This window comes from Physeter macrocephalus, chromosome 10 (genome assembly GCF_002837175.3).
Source record: "Physeter macrocephalus isolate SW-GA chromosome 10, ASM283717v5, whole genome shotgun sequence".
Classification (NCBI taxonomy): Eukaryota; Metazoa; Chordata; class Mammalia; order Artiodactyla; family Physeteridae; genus Physeter; species Physeter macrocephalus.
The window spans coordinates 73,231,055-73,251,769 of NC_041223.1; positions in this window are offsets into that span (position 1 = coordinate 73,231,055).

Here is a 20,715-nt window from a genome sequence, read left to right on the forward strand (position 1 = left end):
ACTTATCCGTTCTTCTGCCTCAGTTATTCTGTTATTGATGCCTTCTAGTGTATTTTTCATTTCAGTTATTGTATTGTTCATCTCTGTTTGTTTGTTCTTTAATTCTTCTAGATCTTTTTTAAACATTTCTTGCATCTTCTCAATCTTTGCCTCCATTCTTTTTCCGAGGTCCTGGAACATCCTCACTATCATTATTCTGAATTCTTTTTCTGGAAGGTTGCCTATCTCCACTTCATTTAGTTGTTTTTCTGGGGTTTTATCTTGTTCCTTCATGTGGTACATAGCGCTCTGCCTTTTCATCTTGTCCATCTTTCTGTGAATGTGGTTTTTGTTCCACAGGCTGCAGGATTGTAGTTCTTCTTGCTTCTGCTTTCTGCCCTCTGGTGGATGAGGTTATCTAAGAGGCTTGTGCAAGTTTCCTGATGGGAGCCACTGGTGGTGGGTAGACCTGTGTGTTGCTCTGGTGTGCAGAGCTCAGTAAAACTTTAATTCACTTGTCTGCTGATGGGTGGGGCTGGGTCCCCTCCCTGTTGGTTGTTTGGCCTGAGGCGACCCAACATTGGAGCCTACCTGGGCTCTTTGGTGGGGCTAATGGTGGACTCTGGGAGGGCTCACGCCAAGAAGTACTTCCCAGAACTTCTGCTGCCAGTGTCCTTGTCCTCTCGGTGAGACAGAGCCACCCCCTGCCCCTGCAGGAGACCATCCAACACTAGCAGGTAGGTCTTGTTCAGTCTCTATGGGGTCACTGCTCCTTCCCCTGTGTCTTGATGTGCACACTACTTTGTGTGTTCCCTCCAAGAGTGGAGTCTCTGTTTCTCCCAGTCCTGATGAAGTCCTGCAATCAAATCCCTCTAGCCTTCAAAGTCTGATTTTCTAGGAATTCCTCCTCCCGTTGCCAGACCCCCAGGTTCAGAAGCCTGACATAGGGCTCAGAACCTTCACTCCAGTGGGCGGACTTCTGTGGTGTAAGTGTTGTCCAGTTTGTGAGTCACCCACCCAGCAGTTATTGGATTTGATTTTATTGTGATTGTGCCCCTCCTACTGTCTCATTGTGGCTTCTCCTTTTTTAAAAAAAAATTAACTTATTTATTTATTTTTGGCTGTGTTGGGTCTTCATTTCTGTGTGAGGGCTTTCTCTAGCTGCGGTGAGCAGGGGCCACTCTTCATCGTGGTGTGCGGGCCTCTCACTGTCGCGGCCTCTCTTGTTGCGGAGCACAAGCTCCAGACGTGCAGGCTCAGTAGTTGTGGCTCACGGGCCTAGTTGCTCCGCGCCATGTGGGATCTTCCCAGACCAGGGCTCGAACCCGTGTCCCCTGCATTGGCAGGCAGATTCTCAACCACTTCGCCACCACGGAAGCCCTGTGGCTTCTCCTTTGTCTTTGGATGTGAGCTATCTTTTTTGGTGAGTTCCAGGGTCTTCCTGTCAGTGATTGTTCAGCAGTTAGTTGTGATTCCAGTGTTCTTGCAAGAGGGAGTGAGAGCATGTCCTTCTACTCCACCATCTTGAACCAATCTCACCTAAGATTTATGTTGAAGTATTTTTCTAAGTTTCTGTATTATTTCAGTGATCCTTTCTTGTTGATTTCTAATTTTGTTGCATTAGTGTCAAAGAAAATAGCCTGTATGAATTGTATAAGCTCAATTCTGCATAACTTATTCAGGATTTACCTGTTTCCTAGTACAATTTTGTGAATGCTTTATTCTCAAAAAGGATATGTTTCTCTATTTATTAGTTTAACTTATTGATAATGCTACACATATTTTATATTTTCTTTATTTGTTTGATTTATCACATTCTGAGAGGGAAGTGTTAAACCTCCAAATCTTTAAATTATTAATTAATTAATTAATTTCCATAGTTCTATCTCAAATATATACATACATATATATTTATGCTTTCTTTTATATTTTATATTAATGATTTGTTTTTCTTTTCCTAGTACACAATATCTTCCTTTATATCTTATTATGTTTATTATCTTGAACTCAAATTTTTCATATTAAAATAACACAGCTCTGCAGGGGGCTAATATTGACCATTAACATTTATTATATTTGCTGCAATATTAGGAATTTCTCTATCTCATATTTTTGGATATCAAGACTTCTTTTCTCTTTTATATAAAAAGTTTTTATATTCTAATGTACTATCTGATTAGTTTTGAAAAATGTATTTGCCTATGTAATGACAACCTCTAATTAAGATTGGAAAACATTTCTTTGACCTCAGAAATTTCTCTCATATCCCTTTGCAATCACCCATTTCACACCTTACACCATCCCCTCCACGGCCCTCAGCAAACTCTGATCTGATTTATATCACTATAGATTGGTTTTGCCTGTTCTAGAACTTCATATAAATGGATTCATTCACTCCATTCTTTTGGGCTGGCTTCTTTCTGCTCAGTATAACATTTTTGAGGTCCATCCTATGTATTGTCCATTCTCTGAATGTATTCTATAGAGGAGAATTATCACTTCATGAGGATCCATTTAAATTATTTTAAAAAGCCAGGGTTCAATCAATACTAAATAAAGTGGGTAATGAGCTGGTCAAATACATACAGTCAGCTCTCTGTGTCTATGGGTTCCACATCTTCAGATTCAGCCAACTGTGGATCAAAAATATTCAACAACACAAAATTCCAGAAAGTTCCAAAAATCAAAACTTGAATTTGCCACACATAGGCAACTATTTACATACCACTTACATTGTATTTACATAGCATTCACTTTGTATTATGTATTGTAAGTAATCTAGAGATGATTTAAAGTATAAGGGAGGATGTGCGTAGGTTATAAGGAAATACCTTGCCAACATAATATAAGGAACTTGAGCATCCACAAATTTGGATATTCATGGGGTGGGGGTGTCCTGGAATTGATTCCACTGGATACCAAGGGACTACTGTATTCAGAGAACAGCACATTTTTGGATCAGATATTTTCTAAATAGAACACGATCTAGAAAGAGAACATGTATTTTAGAATATACAGACCTGGGTTCTGATCCTAGCTCAACTGTATGATCTGAGTGACCCAAGGAAAGTTGTTTAATCTTTAATAATCCTGGGATAATAATGCATACTGGCAAGGATATTGTTAGGTTAAATAAAATAATATTTGGAAAGAACTTCACACATAGTTGATGTTAAAATGGTACAGGCATACGAAGAAAATATTGTGGGTTCAGTTTCAGACTACCACAATAAAGTGAATATTGCAATAAAAATAGTCACATGATTTTTTTTGGTTTTCTGTTACATATAAAAGTCATATTTACACTATACCATAGTCTATCAAGTATGCAATAACATTATGTCTAAAAAAATGTATAGACCTTAATTAAAAAACACTTTATTGCTAAAAGGTTATAACCATCATTTTAGCCTTCATCAAGTCATAATCTTTTTGCAATAGTAACATCATAGATTACTGATCACGGATCACCATAACAAGTATAATAATAATGAAAAAGTTAGAAATATTGTAAGAATTACCAACACTTGACACAGAGACGGGACATGAGCAAATGCTGTCAGAAAGATGGTGCTGATAGACTTGCTCAACACAGAGTTGCCACAAATCTTTGATTTGTAAAAAGTGCAGTATCTGCAAAGCACAATAAAGTGAAGCTCAGTGAATGAAGTATGCCTGTATTATGTTGAATTAATATAATTAATTAATATAATTACTTTAAAAGGATTAATGCTTATATATTTGCTAAATTTTTAAAAATGACATTTTATTGCTTTTAGGATGCATGGTCATTAAATCTAGATTGTACATATTTCCAAATAATAGGTCTTGAGAAATTAGTAGTTTGGAATTAGCATCTTAATTTCCTGTGCATTAATGGGTATTTCTAAAATACTGAAACTCAATTTATTCTAAAAAATAATTAGATATTTTAAAACTATTGTCTGTGCTATTAATTTGCTTAGCAGACCTTCTCCACATATATTTGCAGTGATAATGCTCAGCCTTGCCTTTGTCCAAATAATTACTGACAAGGATGCAGTTATATCACTGAGCTTTTACAACTTTGCTGAATTGAACTAGCCACATGGGGCCAAATTTTTCCTTTATTGCAGAAACTGACAGTTCTTCCTTTGCAAAGGAGTTATTAAAAAATATATGAGACCATTGTTGGAGATCATTTCTCCCTGATGCCAGAAGTCTTGATTAGTTTTTCTCCATCTCAGTATACTTACTCCCCTCCCCTCAGACCCCCTCTCCTGTTGATTGACTGACTGCTTTGGTGTAAATAAAACGATGATACTGACAAGAACAATGGCTGACATTTGTTGAGCTTCTCCTATGTACCAGACCTTATTTAAGAAGAGCTTTACATACAACATTTCATGTAATTACTGAAAAATCCTATGCAGCAGGTACCGTTAGTCTCCCTATTTTTCAGAAGAAACATGTGAGGCATAGGAAGACGCAGTATTTTATCCAAGGTCAGATAATTTGTGTCAGAGCCTAGATTTAAAATAACAATAACTAACATTTATTGAGAGTTTACTACATGCCAGGCACTAAGTGTGTTCCATATGCTAACTTATTTTTATCAGCCCAGTGGCTCTGTGACACAGGTACTATCATTTAACAAATGATGAGATTGTAGCAGAGAGAGGTTTAAATAACTTGCCCACATTACACAGCTAGTAAGTGAAGAAGCTGGGAGTGGGCTGGCTCCAGAACCGGTACTATCCTCCTTTAAACTTCTGTCTCAACCAGACAAAAGGATTTACCAAGCACTTCGGTGTGCACAGTATTCTGAGGACCAGAGAAGAAACAGAGCTTTGTTTTCATCGTTTGATGAACTTACTAACTTATCAGAGAAGTAAAATGAAGACAAATGAGCCCATTAGTGGAAAGGGAGAGTGCTAAAGTCTCAGTTACAGAAACTAGAAGATGGGGTTTAGAGAAGGAGAGGCGAACATAGACTGTGATTCTGTGACGTCTTAATGAACCAGGTGTGTTGGGGGTTATACCTTTAAGTACTATGAGTGATGAGGAGAAAGGAGGAGAGAAAACATTCTGGAATGTGGACTAACCTATGAACACTCCATAAACAATCTGCTTCTAATTTCAGGGTTAAAACTCATTTACCTTGGCATTTTTCCTCATTAAGGAAAAAAAAAATCAGCCTTTCAATATCTTGCTCTATAGTCTTTTCTAGTAAGATTAAATGAACTCTGTAGAGCTTTTCAAAAATCTTCCAATTCTTCATTCCATCAGAGTAAAAAATGTTTCATGTCCTCTGACATTAACTAGAAGAGCTAATTTTCTTCGCCTTTAATTATGGCAATACTTTACGTAAATAATGACAGGAAGGATAACAATTCCTTGTGACACTTCAAATGTAAATTTGATTAAAATGACATCTCCTGATGCGCACAGGACATTTATATGTTTGGATCCAAGACTTTTCCTTTTTGGCAGAATGAAAGAGAATTAGCAGGTTGGTTTAATGGAAAGTCATCTGTTTTTTTTTGTTTTGTTTTGTTTTTGTTGTTGTTGTTTTCTGGTATGCGGGCCTCTCACTGCCGTGGCCTCTCCCGCTGCGGAGCGCAGGCTCCGGACGCGCAGGCCCAGCGGCCACGGCCCACGGGCCCAGCCGCTCCGCGGCATGTGGGACCCTCCCAGACCGGGGCACGAACCCGCGTTCGCCCATCGGCAGGCGGATTCCCAACCACTGCGCCACCAGGGAAGCCCAGTCATCTGTTTTTAAAAGCTTGTAATAGGAGATGGTTTTTCCTTTAATAACACGTCACTGGACGATAGAGTAATTTAACAATATATTCACGCAGCATGCCCCAAACTGAACTATCTTACTCCTCAAACTTGCTCCCGCTCCTGTGCACCCTGTCTCAGGTCTCTGCATCTTCAGTTGCCCTGAAGGTGACTCTGCGCCTCCCCCATCACTCTCTCACCCACCAACCACTGGGACCTGTTGATTTTCTTGGATTATCTCAAATGTCCCTCAAATGTCAAATGTTGTATTTGACCCAGTGGGTCAAATACAACAGGCCTAAGGGGGATGTGGCCCCATGGGGATGGGACTCTGTCTAAGGGAGAGGGCAAGGGCTTCTTCCTGCCAGGTGGAGTGCTGTGATGTGGATGTGACTCAGTACTGCAGATTTTGAATTCCTTTTTTTTTTTTCTTTCCTTTTTTTTTTTGTCTCTCTACAGATTTTGAATTTCTAAGGAGGAGTTGGAAATTCGATTTTATGTGAAATCAGTCTCTGGATTTTAAAATGTTGGCAACGAATTCAGGCAAAACAAGCTTACACTGCATGTAGTTCAAACAAAACATTTACTACAAGGTTGAATTTGCAAGCTGTTTGTGATGTTTTTTCTAACCCTATTCTTTTCTTTTTAGTTTTTTTTTAAATCGAAGTATAGTTAATTAACAATGTTGTGTTAGTTTTAAATGTAGAGCATGGTGATTCAGTTACATATATATATATGTATATATATATATTTTTTTCAGATTCTTTTCCATTATAGGTTATTACAAGATATTGCGTATAGTTCCCTGTGCTATACAGAGATAAATTAGGAGTTGGGGATTAAGAGATACACACTACTATATATAAAATAGGTAAACAACAAGGACCTACTGTAGCACAGGGAACTATACTCTAACCCTATTCTTGTTCTCCATTCTCACTGCTCCTGTACCATCTTCTGTCAGCAGCGTCCTCACTGTTCTTGACTTTTGTCATGTTCCCACTAATCATGCTTCATCCTGGCTCTCGAGTGAAGATTTAAAAACACACAGTTGATCATATTACTCCACTGTTAAAAAGACAAAACAGAACAAAGCATGTTTGATGATTGCCGTGGCCCTCAGGCTAATCCTAGACTCTCTGACCTGGCTGGACCTTCCAGGCCCAACATGATGTGGACCCTCCCAACCTTCCTAGCCTCTGTCCCTGTGGTTTCCTTAGCCATGGCCTTAGTTTCAGCATACTGAACCACTCATGAGTCTCAGAAGAATGTGTAAATTCTTTCTGGATGCTGGTCCTTTAGCAGGGAATCTCTCTCTCCAGTTCTGCTTATGCTGCTCAACTCAAATATAATTTCCCCTATGAAATGCAGGGTATAGTAAGCGCTCAAAAAATCATTGCTGAGTGAATGACCAGCTAATAATTTCTCTAAGCCTGCTCCATAGCAACCATTACCACTCTAGTCAAAATTAGTTTCTTCATGTTTGTTTATACCAGTAGTTTTGCACCTGTCACTCTGATCATGGTTAGAGGTACAGTGTGCCTATATTTCCTGTATTGAATTGTGACCTTCCCCTTTTCACAGATTCTAGCACAATGCTTGACATATGATAATCAGCAAAGAAATACTGGGGAGTTTCGAGGTCTGGCTTATACTCTAAGAGTTCTCTTGGCCTCTATGTGAAGGATGGACTATAGGGGGCAAGGGTAGAAGCACAAGACTGGGTAAAAAAGATTTGTGGTGAGAGATAGGAATAACTTGGGCAAAGGTGGTAGCAATGAAAAGGGCAAGAAGTGGTCAGATTCAAACTATATGTTAGAAGTAGACCTAACAACGGGCTGATGGATTGGAGACAGGATGTGAGAGGAAAAGGGGAATCAAGGATGACGCCTGGGATTTTGATCTGAGCAACTAGATGGATAGTGGTACCACTTATCGAGATGGAGAAGACTTGGGGACAGTGAATTAGGGGAGGAGGATGAGATTTAATAGTTCTGTTTGGTCTGTGTTAAGTATGCAGTGAAATTTAGACAACTAGAGTTGTCAAGGAGCAGTTGGATACATAAACATAGAGCTTAAGAGATCGGTCAAGCTGAAAAACAAGATGTTGAAAATCACCAGTTTAGATATACTATTTTTTTCAGCTATATATATATATATATATATATATATATATATATATATATATATATATATATCTTCAGATTCTTTTCCATTATAGGTTATTATGAAGTACTGAATATAGTTCCCTGTGCTATACAGTACATCCTTGTCGTTTATCTATTTTACATATAGTAGTAGTACCTGTTAATCCCATACTCTTAATTTATTCCTCCCCTGACCCCGACCCCTTTCCCCTTTGGTAACCATAAGTTTGTTTTCCATGTCTGTGAGTCTGTTTCCATTTTGTCAATAAATTCATTTGTATTATTTTTTAAATTCCACATGTAAGTGATATCATACAACATTTGTCTTGGTCTGACTTATTTCACTTAGTATGATATTCTATAGGTCCATTCATGTTACTGCAAATGGCAATATTTCATTATTTCTTTATAGCTGAGTGATATTCCATTGTATATATATGTATATATATATATATATATATATATATACACACACACACACACACACATCTTTTTTTTTTAACATCTTTATTGGAGTATAATTGCTTTACAATGGTGTGTTAGTTTCTGCTTTATAACAAAGTGAATCAGCTCTACATAACATATATCCCCATATCTCCTCCCTCTTGCATCTCCCTCCCACCCTCCCAATCCCACCCCTCTAGGTGGTCACAAAGCACTGAGCTGATCTCTCTGTGCTATGTGGCTGCTTCCCACTAGCTATCTATTTTACATTTGGTAGTGTGTCCATGCCACTCTCTCACTTCGTCCCAGCTTACCCTACCCCCTCACCATGTCCTCAAGTCCATTCTCTACGTCTGCATTCCTGTCCTGCCCCTAGGATCTTCAGAACCATTTTTTTTTTAGATTCCATATATATGTGTTAGCATACGGTATTTGTTTTTCTCTTTCTGACTTACTTCACTCTGTATGACAGATGCTAGGTCCATCCTCCTCAGTACAAATAACTCAATTTCATTTCATTTTATGGCTGAGTAATATTCCATTGTATATATGTGCCACATCTTCTTTACCCATTCATCTGTCAATGGACACTTAGGTAGCTTCCATGTCCTGGCTATTGTAAAGAGAGCTGCAATGAATATTGTGGTACATGACTCTTTATGAATTATGGTTTTCTCAGGGTACACACCCAGTAGGGGGATTGCTAGGACGTATGGTAGTTCTATTTTTAGTTTTTTAAGGAACCTCCATACGGTTCTCCACAGTGGCTGTATCAATTTACCTTCCCACCAACAGTGCAAGAGGGTTCCCTTTTCTCCACACCCTCTCCAGCATTTATTGTTTGTAGATTTTTTGAAGATGGCCATTCTGACTGGTGTGAGGTGACACTTCATTGTAGTTTTTATTTGCAATTCTCTAATGACTAGCGATGTTGAGCATCCTTTCATGTGTTTGTTGGCAATCTGTATATCTTCTTTGGAGCTCTGGGCTTTCTCTCCCGTTCCATTGATCTATATTTCTGTTTTTGTGCAAGTACCATACTGTCTTGATTACTGTAGCTTTGTTGTATAGTCTAAAGTCAGGGAGCCTGATTCCTTCAGCTCCATTTTTCTTCATATTGCTTTGGCTATTTGGGATCTTTTGTGTTTCCATACAAATTGTGGAATTTTTTGTTCTAGTTCTGTGAAAAATGCACTTGGTCGTTTGATAGGGATTGCATTGAATCTGTAGATTGTTTTGGGTAGTATAGTCAGTTTCACAATGCTGACTCTTCCAATCCAAGAACATGGTATATCTCTCCATCTGTTTGTACCATCTTTAATTTCTTTCATCAGTGTCTTATAGTTTTCTCCATACAGGTCTTTTGTCTCCTTAGGTAGGTTTATTCCTAGGTGTCTTATTCTTTTTGTTGCAAGGGTAAATGGGAATGTTTCCTTAATTTCTTTTCAGATTTTTCATCATTAGTGTATAGGAATGGAAGAGATTTCTGTGCATTAATTTTGTATCCTGCAACTCTACCAAATTCATTGATTAGCTCTCGTAGTTTTCTGGTAGACTTTAGGATTCTCTATGTATAGTATCATGTCATCTGCAAACAGTGACAGCTTCACTTCTTCTTTTCTGGTTTGGATTCCGTTTATTTCTTTTTCTTCTCTGACTGCTGTGGCTAAATCTTCCAAAACTATGTTGAAAAATAGTGGTGAGGGTGTACAACCTTGTCTTGTTCCTGATCTTAGAGGAAATGGTTTCAGTTTTTCACCATTGAAAACGATGTTGGCTGTGGGTTTGTCATATACGGCCTTTTTTTTGTTGAGTTAAGTTCCCTCTATGCCTACTTTCTAGAGGTTTTTTTTTTTTTTTTTATCATAAATGGGTGTTGAATTTCGTCAAAAGCTTTTTCTGCATCTATTGGGATGATCATATGGTTTTTCTCCTTCAGTTTGTTAATATGGTGTATCATATTGATTGATTTGCATATATTGAAGAATCCTTCCATTCCTGGGATAAACCCCACTTGATCATGATGTATGGTCCTTTTAATGTGCTTTTGGATTCTTTTTGCTAGTATTTTGTTGAGGACTTTTGCATCTATGTTCATCAGTGATATTGGCCTGTAGTATTCTTTTTGACTGATTTTGGTATCAGGGTGATGGTGGCCTTGTAGAATGAGTTACGGAGTGTTCCTCCCTCTGCTATATTTTGGGAAGAGTTTGAGAAAGATAGGTTTTAGTTCTTCTCTAAATTTTTGATAGTATTCGCCTGTGAAGCCATCTGGTCCTGGGCTTTTGTTGGTTAGAAGATTTTTAATCACAGTCTCTATTTCAGTGCTTGTGATTGGTCTGTTTATATTTTCTATTTCTTCCTGGTCCAGTCTCAGAATGTTGTGCTTTTCTAAGAGTTTGTCAATTTCTTCCAGGTTGTCCATTTTATTGGCATATAGTTGCTTGTAGTAATCTCTCATGATCCTTTGTATTTCTGCAGTGTCAGTTGTTACTTCTCCTTTTTCATTTCTAATTCTATTGATTTGAGTCTTCTCCCTTTTTTCCTTGATGAGTCTGGCTCACTCAGGCCAGGGGGAGGGAGGGGTATGGAATGTGGGGCGAGCCTGTGACAGAGGCCGGCGTGACATTGCACCAGCCTGAGGTGCTCTGTGTGTTCTCCTGGGGAATTTGTCCCTGGATCACGGGACCCTGGCAGTGGCGGGCTGCACCCAATCCCTGGAGGGGAGGTGTGGATAGTGACCTGTGCTCGCACGCAGGCTTCTTGGTGGCTGCAGCAGCATCCTTAGTGTTTCATGCCTTTCTCTGGTGTCCGTGCTGATAGCTGGGGCTTGTGCCATTCTCTGGAGCTCGTTTAGGTGGTGCTCTGAATCCCCTCTCCTCGTGCACCCCGAAACAATGGTCTCTTGTCTCTTCGGCAGGTCCAGACCTTTTCCCGGACTCCCTCCCAGCTAGCCGTGGCGCACTAGCCCCCTTCAGGCTGTGCTCACGCCGCCAACCCCAGTCCTCTCCCTGGGATCCGACCTCCGAAGCCCGAGCCTCAGCTCCCAGCCCCCGCCCGCCCCGGCGAGTGAGCAGACAAGCCTCTCTGGCTGGTGAGTGCTGGTCGGCACCGGTCCTCTGTGCGGGAATCTCTCCGCTTTGCCCTCCGCACCCCTGTGGCTGTGCTCTCCTCCGCGGCTCCAAAGCTCCCCATCTCTGCCACACCGCCCCGCCCCCCTGCCCATCTCCACCAGTGAAGGGGCTTCTAGTGGGTGGAAACCCTCCCTCCTTCACAGCTCCCTCCTACTGATGCAGGTCCCGTCCCTATTCTTTTGTCTCTGTTTTTTCTTTTTTCTTTTGCCCTACCCAGGTACGTGGGGAGTTTCTTGGATTTTGGGAAGTCTGAAGTCTTCTGCCAGCGTTCAGCAGGTGATCTGTAGGAGTCGTTCCACATGTAGAAGTATTTCTGATGTATTTGTGGGGAGGAAGGTGATCTCCGCGTCTTACTCTTCCGCCATCTTGAAGGTCTCCATATACACATCTTCTTTATCCATTCATCTGTTGATGGACACTTAGGTTGCTTCCCTGTCTTGGCTATTATAAATAGTGCTGCTAAGAACATTGGGATGCATGTAGAGATACTACTAAAAGGCAGGGACTACGTGAGAACACCCTGGGAAAAAATTACAGAGAAGAAGGAAGAGAATAGATCCCTGAGGCATTCCCAGATTAAGAGTTATAAGAAAGGAGAAAAATCCATCAAAAAAGTCCCAAAAGGAGGGCCAGTGAGGTAGAAGGAAAAGCCAGCAATTGCAGTGTTATGGAAGACTATAGCACAAAATATTTCAAGTGGGGTGGAGCGATAACTATAGTCAATACTATCTAGAGGCTAAAGAAAAATAAGTGATGTTGACTTTAGCATGATGTAGTATATTTGTGACCTTGATCAATGCAGTTTCAGTGACAAGTTAGGAATAAAAGTCCAAATGGTGTGGGTTAAGGAAAGGACAGGAGATGAGGAAGCTGGGCTTTGCTGAGAAAAAAAAAAGAACTTTTTGTTTTTTGAAAAATATTAAGTAAGTATAAAACACATTCATAAACTCTGTCCCACCTACTGTCAAAACATCTTTGTCTTCACACCAATCTGTATGTAAGAGTTTGTCATTATTTATTTCAAACATGATTTACTCAGTATTTTACTTCTACAAAACTTGGATGCTGGTAGATCCAGCCTTGTAGATTACACATCTTAGATCATTTCCAAAAGAACTGACAACAAAAGCTTAGGACACAAACATAATTTTGAGACATTCTTAATTATTCTGCTCAGAACAATACATGAGGACTTATTAGTACATAAACTTTAGAAAAACAGTTTTATTAAATATGTCACAAACTTAAACTTAAGCAATGACCTTTTTGGTCATTCTGGTATTCTTTTCCAGTTTATCTTTATTCTGGTTTCTCTGCTCTTTTCTTGGAAACATTGTTTATATAATAAGATACAGACACAGCATGATCTTTGGCCCTCCAACCAGATAGTTGCCATTTTGATCTGCCAGTCAAACTCAAGTGTCTGCCCTGAAAGTTGAGACAATCGATCATAGTTTGGACACTTGAGCAGTGTCAACTAATTTTAGTCTCCAAGGCTGGGATGATGTGAGCAGTGACTGACAAGGCACTTGTTCCAAATCCCAGCAAGGGTTATGACTGTCCTTATGGTTAACAACTGCACAAATAGAAACAGGCTGAGTATGAGGCTACCTCCTATCTGCATTTATTATTCCAGCTCTTGGCATAACGTAGATGAAAAACTCTGTTTACTTTAAGCTTTCCCATTAAAGGATCAGTGATGCTTCACTTCCCTACTCTGTGTGTACATAACCAAGCATAGGCCTAGTCCAAGACACTACCTAAACAAAACTCCAAACAACCCTCCACCCGCACCCAAATATGAGGTCCATATGAAGAGCAAGTCTCCTTGGCTTTACCTTTCTTCCTTCATAAATTTTTGGGGGATAGGGAAGAAATGAGCAAAACCCTACCTTGAAACTGGAATAAATACATTAAAAAACAAACACAGGAAGTGAACGTTTTAGAGCCTTGGCAAGTCTTTACCCTCCCCTGTGATATGTTTCTTTCATGAAGGAGCCCACCCAGAACTTCAGACAATATAGTGGGAGTGTGTGTCGAGGAGTCTTTGTGAAAGGTTCTGGATGGGAATAAAAAAGACTGTTTGCTACTTTTCAGTTGCCTTATGTGTTGGACACTGATAACAGAAGATGACATACAAAGAGATCTATTCAGGTTTTATGGCCCTTTTAGGTTGGCATGCTCTCACATGACTGCCATTGGCTTGGAAGCTGGGGAAACGTTGACCTGTCAAGATTTTATTGGGTCCATAGCTGCCCATAAAGCAGCTTCCCAGCTTTCCAGGTTTTTTGCCCAGAGTTCCAGTAGTTTAACCACAACCCACAACTTTCGGAGTCTCTAAGTGATTGGTGTCTCTGATGACAGTGATGTTCCTTAATCTATTCTCAGCCAAAATCGACTTACTTTTATGCTTGACTGAAGCAATGTTTTTTATTTAAGGTGTTAACACTCAAGGCGTTGAAACACAAAACCTAAGAATTTAGACTCAATTTTTTAAAAATTAATTGTTGGTGACAATTTAAATACATTTAAAATCTTTTTTTTTTTTTTTTTTTTTTGCTGTACGCGGGCCCCTCACTGTTGTGGCCTCTCCCGTTGCGGGGCACAGGATCCGGACGCGCAGGCTCAGCGGCCATGGCTCACGGGCCCAGCCGCTCCGCGGCACATGGGATCCTCCTGGACGGGGGCACGAACCCGTGTCCCCTGCATCGGCAGGCGGACTCTCAACCACTGCGCCACCAGGGAAGCCCTAAAATCTTTAATTTTTAATTACAAAATAACAAATACTCATTGCAAAATTTTAGAAAATACAGCAACATGTAAAATAAAAAATTCTCTTCTTCCCAATCGACTGCTAGAACCTTAGAGTTTATCTTGGCAGAGATTTTATTCTATGTATATAATTCTATATATTTGTAATTATACATATACACATACGCATATTTTTTTAAAAACTGCAATTTTTTACTTAAATTTGTCAGAAAAATTTCTCCATGGCACACATAGCATGTCAGAGATAGATAAAAGCTATTCGTCCGGTCTTTCAATTACAGTACTATATAAATGTGCAAATGAATGTATATTGGAACATTCATTTATTCAATCACAAACATTTATGGAGTCTTTAATATATTCTAGGCAGAGATGAACCAGGTTTGTTTTTAATTTTTTTTTTTTTTTTTTTTTTGTGGTATGCGGGCCTCCCTCTGCTGTGGCCTCTCCCGTTGCGGGCGACAGGCTCCGGACGCGCAGGCTCAGCGGTCATGGCTCACGGGCCCAGCCGCTCCGCGGCATGTGGGATCCTCCCAGACCGGGGCGCGAACCCGGTTCCCCTGCATCGGCAGGCGGACGCGCAACCGCTGCGCCACCAGGGAAGCCCAAGGTTTGTTTTTCAGTTTGCGAGATTTTTTTCAGTTTGCGAGATTATCCATTCACTTTGTACTGTGAAAGATGAGACGTTTGTGCTGTGAAAGATGTGAAAGACGAGAACTGGAGTAACTCTCTAGTTACTCCCGACGCACAACATATACCCCCACCACACACACACACACACACACACACAGACTCACACTTCTTCATACATCTCAAGATAGTTATGTAAATTTTGTTAAACCAGTATTCAAGTTTTTCATTATTATGACCATGTGACTTTATTCACAGCTGAGCCACACTGTACACTTCGATTGCCTCTAATTTCTCTCCCCAGTGTTCCTGAGGGAAAGTGTAGCAGGACAGTAAGAACAGCAACTTGGAGACCAGGCTGCTGGAATCCATACCCCTTCTTGTCCATTTACTAACTAGGGTGACCATGGGCAAGATTTTCAACCTCTTTGTGCCTCAACTTCTTTATAAGAGTTACGACTTCACAGGAATTCTGCAAGGAGTGCATGAGTTACTATATATCAAGTGCTTAGAACACTGCCTGGCACACACTGAATATTATGTAAGGTTTGTTATTTTTTTCATTATAGTCTCCCAAGAAAGGACATAAGTGAGGTCATTTTTTCAACCTTGTGTCTTTATTCTATACCCTCACTTGATTAACAGTCCTGTGTATAGGAACTAGGTTGAAAATCATTTTCCCCCCTCAGAATCTGAAAGCATTTCTCTATTGCCTTCTCATGAGTGGAGTCTCTTTTATTTATGAATTCTAATGTTATTTCATGTCTTTTTCTGGTATGTTTGTTTATATTTGTTTGTTTGTTTTCACCGGTTAGTTTTGCTTTGTTTTCTTTCTCTGGGATTTTTTAGTGACCTCTCCCAATAACTAGATGACCCAATATTTCATGATGACCTGCTTGATTATGGATCTTTCTCATAATTGTTTGGGATATACCTTGGATCCTTTTAAATCTGGACATCACATCATTCAGTTTGGAGAAGTTTTCTTGTATTATTTTTTTATTATTTACTTTCCTCTAGTTTTTCTGTTTGTTCTTCCTGGAACTCTTACTAGTTACATATTGACCCTTCCCCAGAATAAAATATCTAATTTTCATATCTTTTGCTCCCTTCTTTCCATCTCTTTGTCCTTCTGTTTTAAATTTAGGGTATTTCCTCAACTTTGCTTTCCAACTCGTCTATTGAAATCTTTATTTTAATATGTTTTAGATTTCAGTGAGTTTATTCTTCCCTGAATAGCCATTATTATTTTTCGGTAACATTCTGTTGTTTCATGGCTGCAATATTTTATCTTATCAACAAATATTGGTCTTTTACAACCATCTCAGCTCTGTCCATTGCTATGTCTCCTCCAATTTCATTTACTTTTGTTTGTTTAGATCTCTGTCTTCCAAGTGAAAGGCTTCTCTAGAGAGTATACTTCCACTTTCCTGGACCAGGGAGAGGACTTGAGAGGGCCCCAGTACAGACTTTCAACCAATTGTCCTGTTTTCATTTTTGCACCCCACCTTGGCTTCCATAAATACCTTGAACCCCCAACTCCTGGGCCTGGCTCAGTTCAGTAGCATGAATTGTTCATGACTTGATGGCTTCCTCCCCTATAAGCATGTAGGTTTCTGAGTTCTCTACTGTGAAATCAATTTTCACTCTTTTTTTAGATTTCCTTCTTCAATTTTTTTTGATGTATTTGTTTGCTTTCATTTTCTCTGATGTGTCTTTGCCCCTGTGGTCTATATCTTATTTTATTTATTTATTTTTTTAGCTTTATTCTCATTTAATGGAGTTTCAGGAGGAAATGTGATAAACAGAGTTGTTCCATCTGTCATGTTTCACCTGAAGTCTACAATACTTTTTAATAAGCATTTTAAAAAATTCAGGACTTTTACTAAATGCCTACTATGTGCCAAACTCTTCTTTGGGAGCTGCTTTTTGGACTTTTAGTGTTTACACTATGTTTCAGTCTTCATTAAAACAAATCCCCTAAGTATTTCTGCTGAACAATCAATATATTAAACAAATGACTTCTTTTGGACTGTTGAAGTTACTAAAGGTGTTTGAAAATAAAAAAGTTAAATGGTATTATGTTATAAAACTGGCATAAATCAGGTGATTTTTCTTCCAACTAGTGTAATACAGAGAGCCTTTCCTTTTAGGTCTTCGTGCTTGTGATTGTACATGTATGTGTGCAAGTATATGTATGTGTGTGAGTGAATGTGTAGTGTGTGAGTGTATATATGCGTGTGAGAGTGTGTGAGTGTGAGTATGGGTATTTCCATGTGAAAGTGTATGTGTATGTCTGTGAGCATATGTGTGTGCCAATGTGTGTGTTTGTGACTGTGTGAGAGTATATCTGTGTGTATATATGTGTGTGTGTGTTTATGGCACAGATAGAAAACAGCTCTGCTGGGGACTCTAGCACCAAGGTCCTTGGAATCCATCTGTGCTCCTGTTTCTCCACTTAAAAAACTGGAATTACCATTCATCTTGTAGATATAGAAATACATCGTATTATAAAACACTTGGAAATAGCTCTGTTAGACATAAACTGCTGCCTATAAAACTGGGATTAATGAAACATTAGAAGCAAAGGTGTTTTCACTCACAAGGCTTATGCTCCACTCAGGCAGGATTATTGGGTCTGGAATTGTTCTTGCTTCCTGGAATTATACTGCTTTTCGTCTGAGAACCCAGTAGCCAGTTAAAGACGAATGTTGATGAGCAACCACGGGGTTGCCTTTGTTCTTTGCCCAGAGGGCTGGTGGCAAAAAAGAAAGAGGAAGAAGGTGGAAAGCAGCTCATCACTAGTACTAAAGGCTCTCCAGGGAGAGCATTATAAAATTTAAATAAAACTGAGTAAATACAACTTCCTTTCAAACCTTGCTGTGCAACACCAGGAATGTTCACATAACTAACCAGCTATCTAGTCTGCATTCAGAGATATAAATAAAAGACTTCTTTCAACGTGATATCATAGGGTTTTAGATAGCAAATATGCCATCCTTCAGTCTGAAGTAAAGAAACACTTACTTCATTCAACAGTTAAGTGAGCTGCTATCTGGCCCTCATTATATCTGTGATTTACAAGGACTATGCAGGCCTGTGTTGCCCACGTCAGAGACCACCAATATAAAATGCAGCAAATGGGATTTTTATCTTTCAGCACGCCTCAGAGTTGTTGCACAAGATACACTTCTCAGTCTGCATATAATCAATCTAACGTAAACCATTATCTCTGCACAAAAGACTAAGCTGAAAGCCCCTATGCTCAGGATCATACTTAAACATGCCTGACATTCACAGCTCCCTGGATTCCTTGCAAAACCCTGGGCTGTGCAAGATGTTCCATGCTGAGACCAAGCTGGGCTGAATGCGAGAGTGAAAAAGACACTATCTCAAGAGGAGTTTGTTGACAGGCCGGGGAGTGAACATTTCACCAAAAATCAAAGGGTGATTTGTTCCCAAGCTTCCAAATTAACTGGTAAATGCTGGCATATCAGGAGTGGGATTGTCCTTAAAGTTCAAACTCAAGGTCGTTACTTTGTGTCTCTTGCCATCAAAAAGATGTACATGGGCACCTCGTATTGTCTTTGTTTGCTAGCAATATTATTTAGAGATTCTCAAAGATAATTGAATTTAAGCTTCTTTTAGAAATGACAAAAATGGTATTTTTTGGTAAAGGCCAGAAGAGTAGGTGACTTGCCCTACCATTTTGGCTTCGTATATTTTTACGTATTATTTTGCTTTTCAGAGTCCTTATTAAACAACCATCTTCAGGGTGAATGTTCAAGACATATTCTCACCTTTCATTCTCAGTACTGATTTATGCCTTGAGTCGGAGCTCATTTTCTCCTCAGGTAAGGAGTTTTGCTTTTTACATCATCAATGTCCATTGGGTCTTCACCAGCACTCACTTTGTAATGAATGAATAAACATCTTGATGTCAGCATAAATGACAAGTGAGGCCTGTGGTTCCAGCAAGGAGTCTGGGAGACCAGGCCACATATTAGAGGCTCCCTCAGGCAATTAGCTTGTCCATAAACTGCTAGGACAGGCCCTCTAGTCTCACAAATATACCCTCCTAGACACAAAAGAACCCAGAAAGGGGTGTGTGTGTGCGTGGGTGTGTATAAAACTTTATAAATTAAATTATCATTTTTTTTGTGAACTCAATACTTTTTTTTTTTTTTTTTTTTTTGCAGTACGCGGGCCTCTCACTGCTGTGGCCTCTCCCGTTGCGGAGCACAGGCTCCGGACGCGCAGGCCCAGTGGCCATGGCTCACGGGCCCAGCTGCTCCGCGGCATGTGGGATCTTCCCGGACCGGGGCACGAACCCGTGTCCCCTGCATTGGCAGGCGGACTCTCAACCACTGCGCCACCAGGGAAGCCCTGCATATTACTTTTTTAAATGGATTAGTTCACATAAGACTGAAAATGGAAAGGAGAGATTGATTACTACCATAGTTTCTCTGTTTCATATATAGAATCTGGGTTAATGTTGACACTGTCGGCATTAAGAAAAGGATTGTTTTAAAGAAATAAAAGGGAGTAAACAAAATATATCAGGTTCCTACAGATATCTGGAATATTAACAAAGACTTCAACATAATTGAGATAATCAAATCATTCAAGTAAAACTCTGAACACCTGTGAAGACATACTTTTCAGTTCTCTAGTAATCTGAAAAAGTAATTTTTCAAATAACTTTTGGTAATTCTATGGCAATTCCATTGTCTCTGGGGCATCACAGGGAGAACAGACTCCACAGCCTGGGCAAGACCTCTTTGGCATTTGTCTTCTGCAGCCTTGAAGAGTCTTCGCTGACCACTCTGGGTAAGTAAAAATGCCACAATATTTATTCCCAAATAGTTAAACTGGTTTTGGCCAGCTTCTATTTTGGGAAATTGCATGTTGCCAACATAAAGAATTTCCCACATCATTTCTGTTATAAAGTATTCTTCATTTCCTGCTCTGTAGTGGAACAGTGCTTTCCTTTTTTTTTTTTTTTCCCATGAAACTGGCTGTCTTGTAGGGAGGAGGAGGAGGTGATTTCTTTATTTTGGGACCATTTTTCAGACAGTAAGCTGCCAAATCCATTTGAGTATTTTCCAAGAACCAGCATTCTTATACTTCACCTTGTAGCTGTTTAGGAGATATCCCAGAAACTTCACTTATTGGGTACCATAAAACTCAAGGCTTCGACATAATTCTTTTCCTATAAAAATAAAGATATGTGGTAAGGCAAGACATACTAAGAACAGCAAATATGTGGATAACAGGCTCACAGAAACTTCTCCTTCCCTTTCCACCCCATTACAGGCACCAGCAATGCCAACATTTGCTAGAAAACCATTATGGCTGTCATGCTCGTTGGGGCCACAGCTTGACTGTGAAAATTACAACTCACTTTTGGTTTATGGAAGTCCTGGTGTATATTGAGCTGATGAAGCTAAGGATGAACAGTAATTTCTGCTCTAACTCAAAGTGACCAGTCACTGTGAAGCTGTGTTCTCCTTTGCTGAAACACAGTGGTCAGCCATCAGACTGAGGCAAGAGGCAGGGAGCCATTATCCCAGGATCAGTACTTGCAAACCTGTTCACAGTGTTACTCTTGCCCCTAATGTTTCTGAGGTCCTAGCAAGACTACAAATAGAGGTCTAAATATTTATATATAAAGCTAAGAAACCAATGCACAATATATTCTGTCCTCCTACCTTAACAAGTACACCTTCATAGTGACATGGAAGTCTTAGACTTTGTGGAGTTAATTTATACTATAATGTGAATGGCAGATTTGAGAGAGTGACTTTTTTTTTTTTTTTTTTTTTTTTTTTTTTTTGGGGGTATGC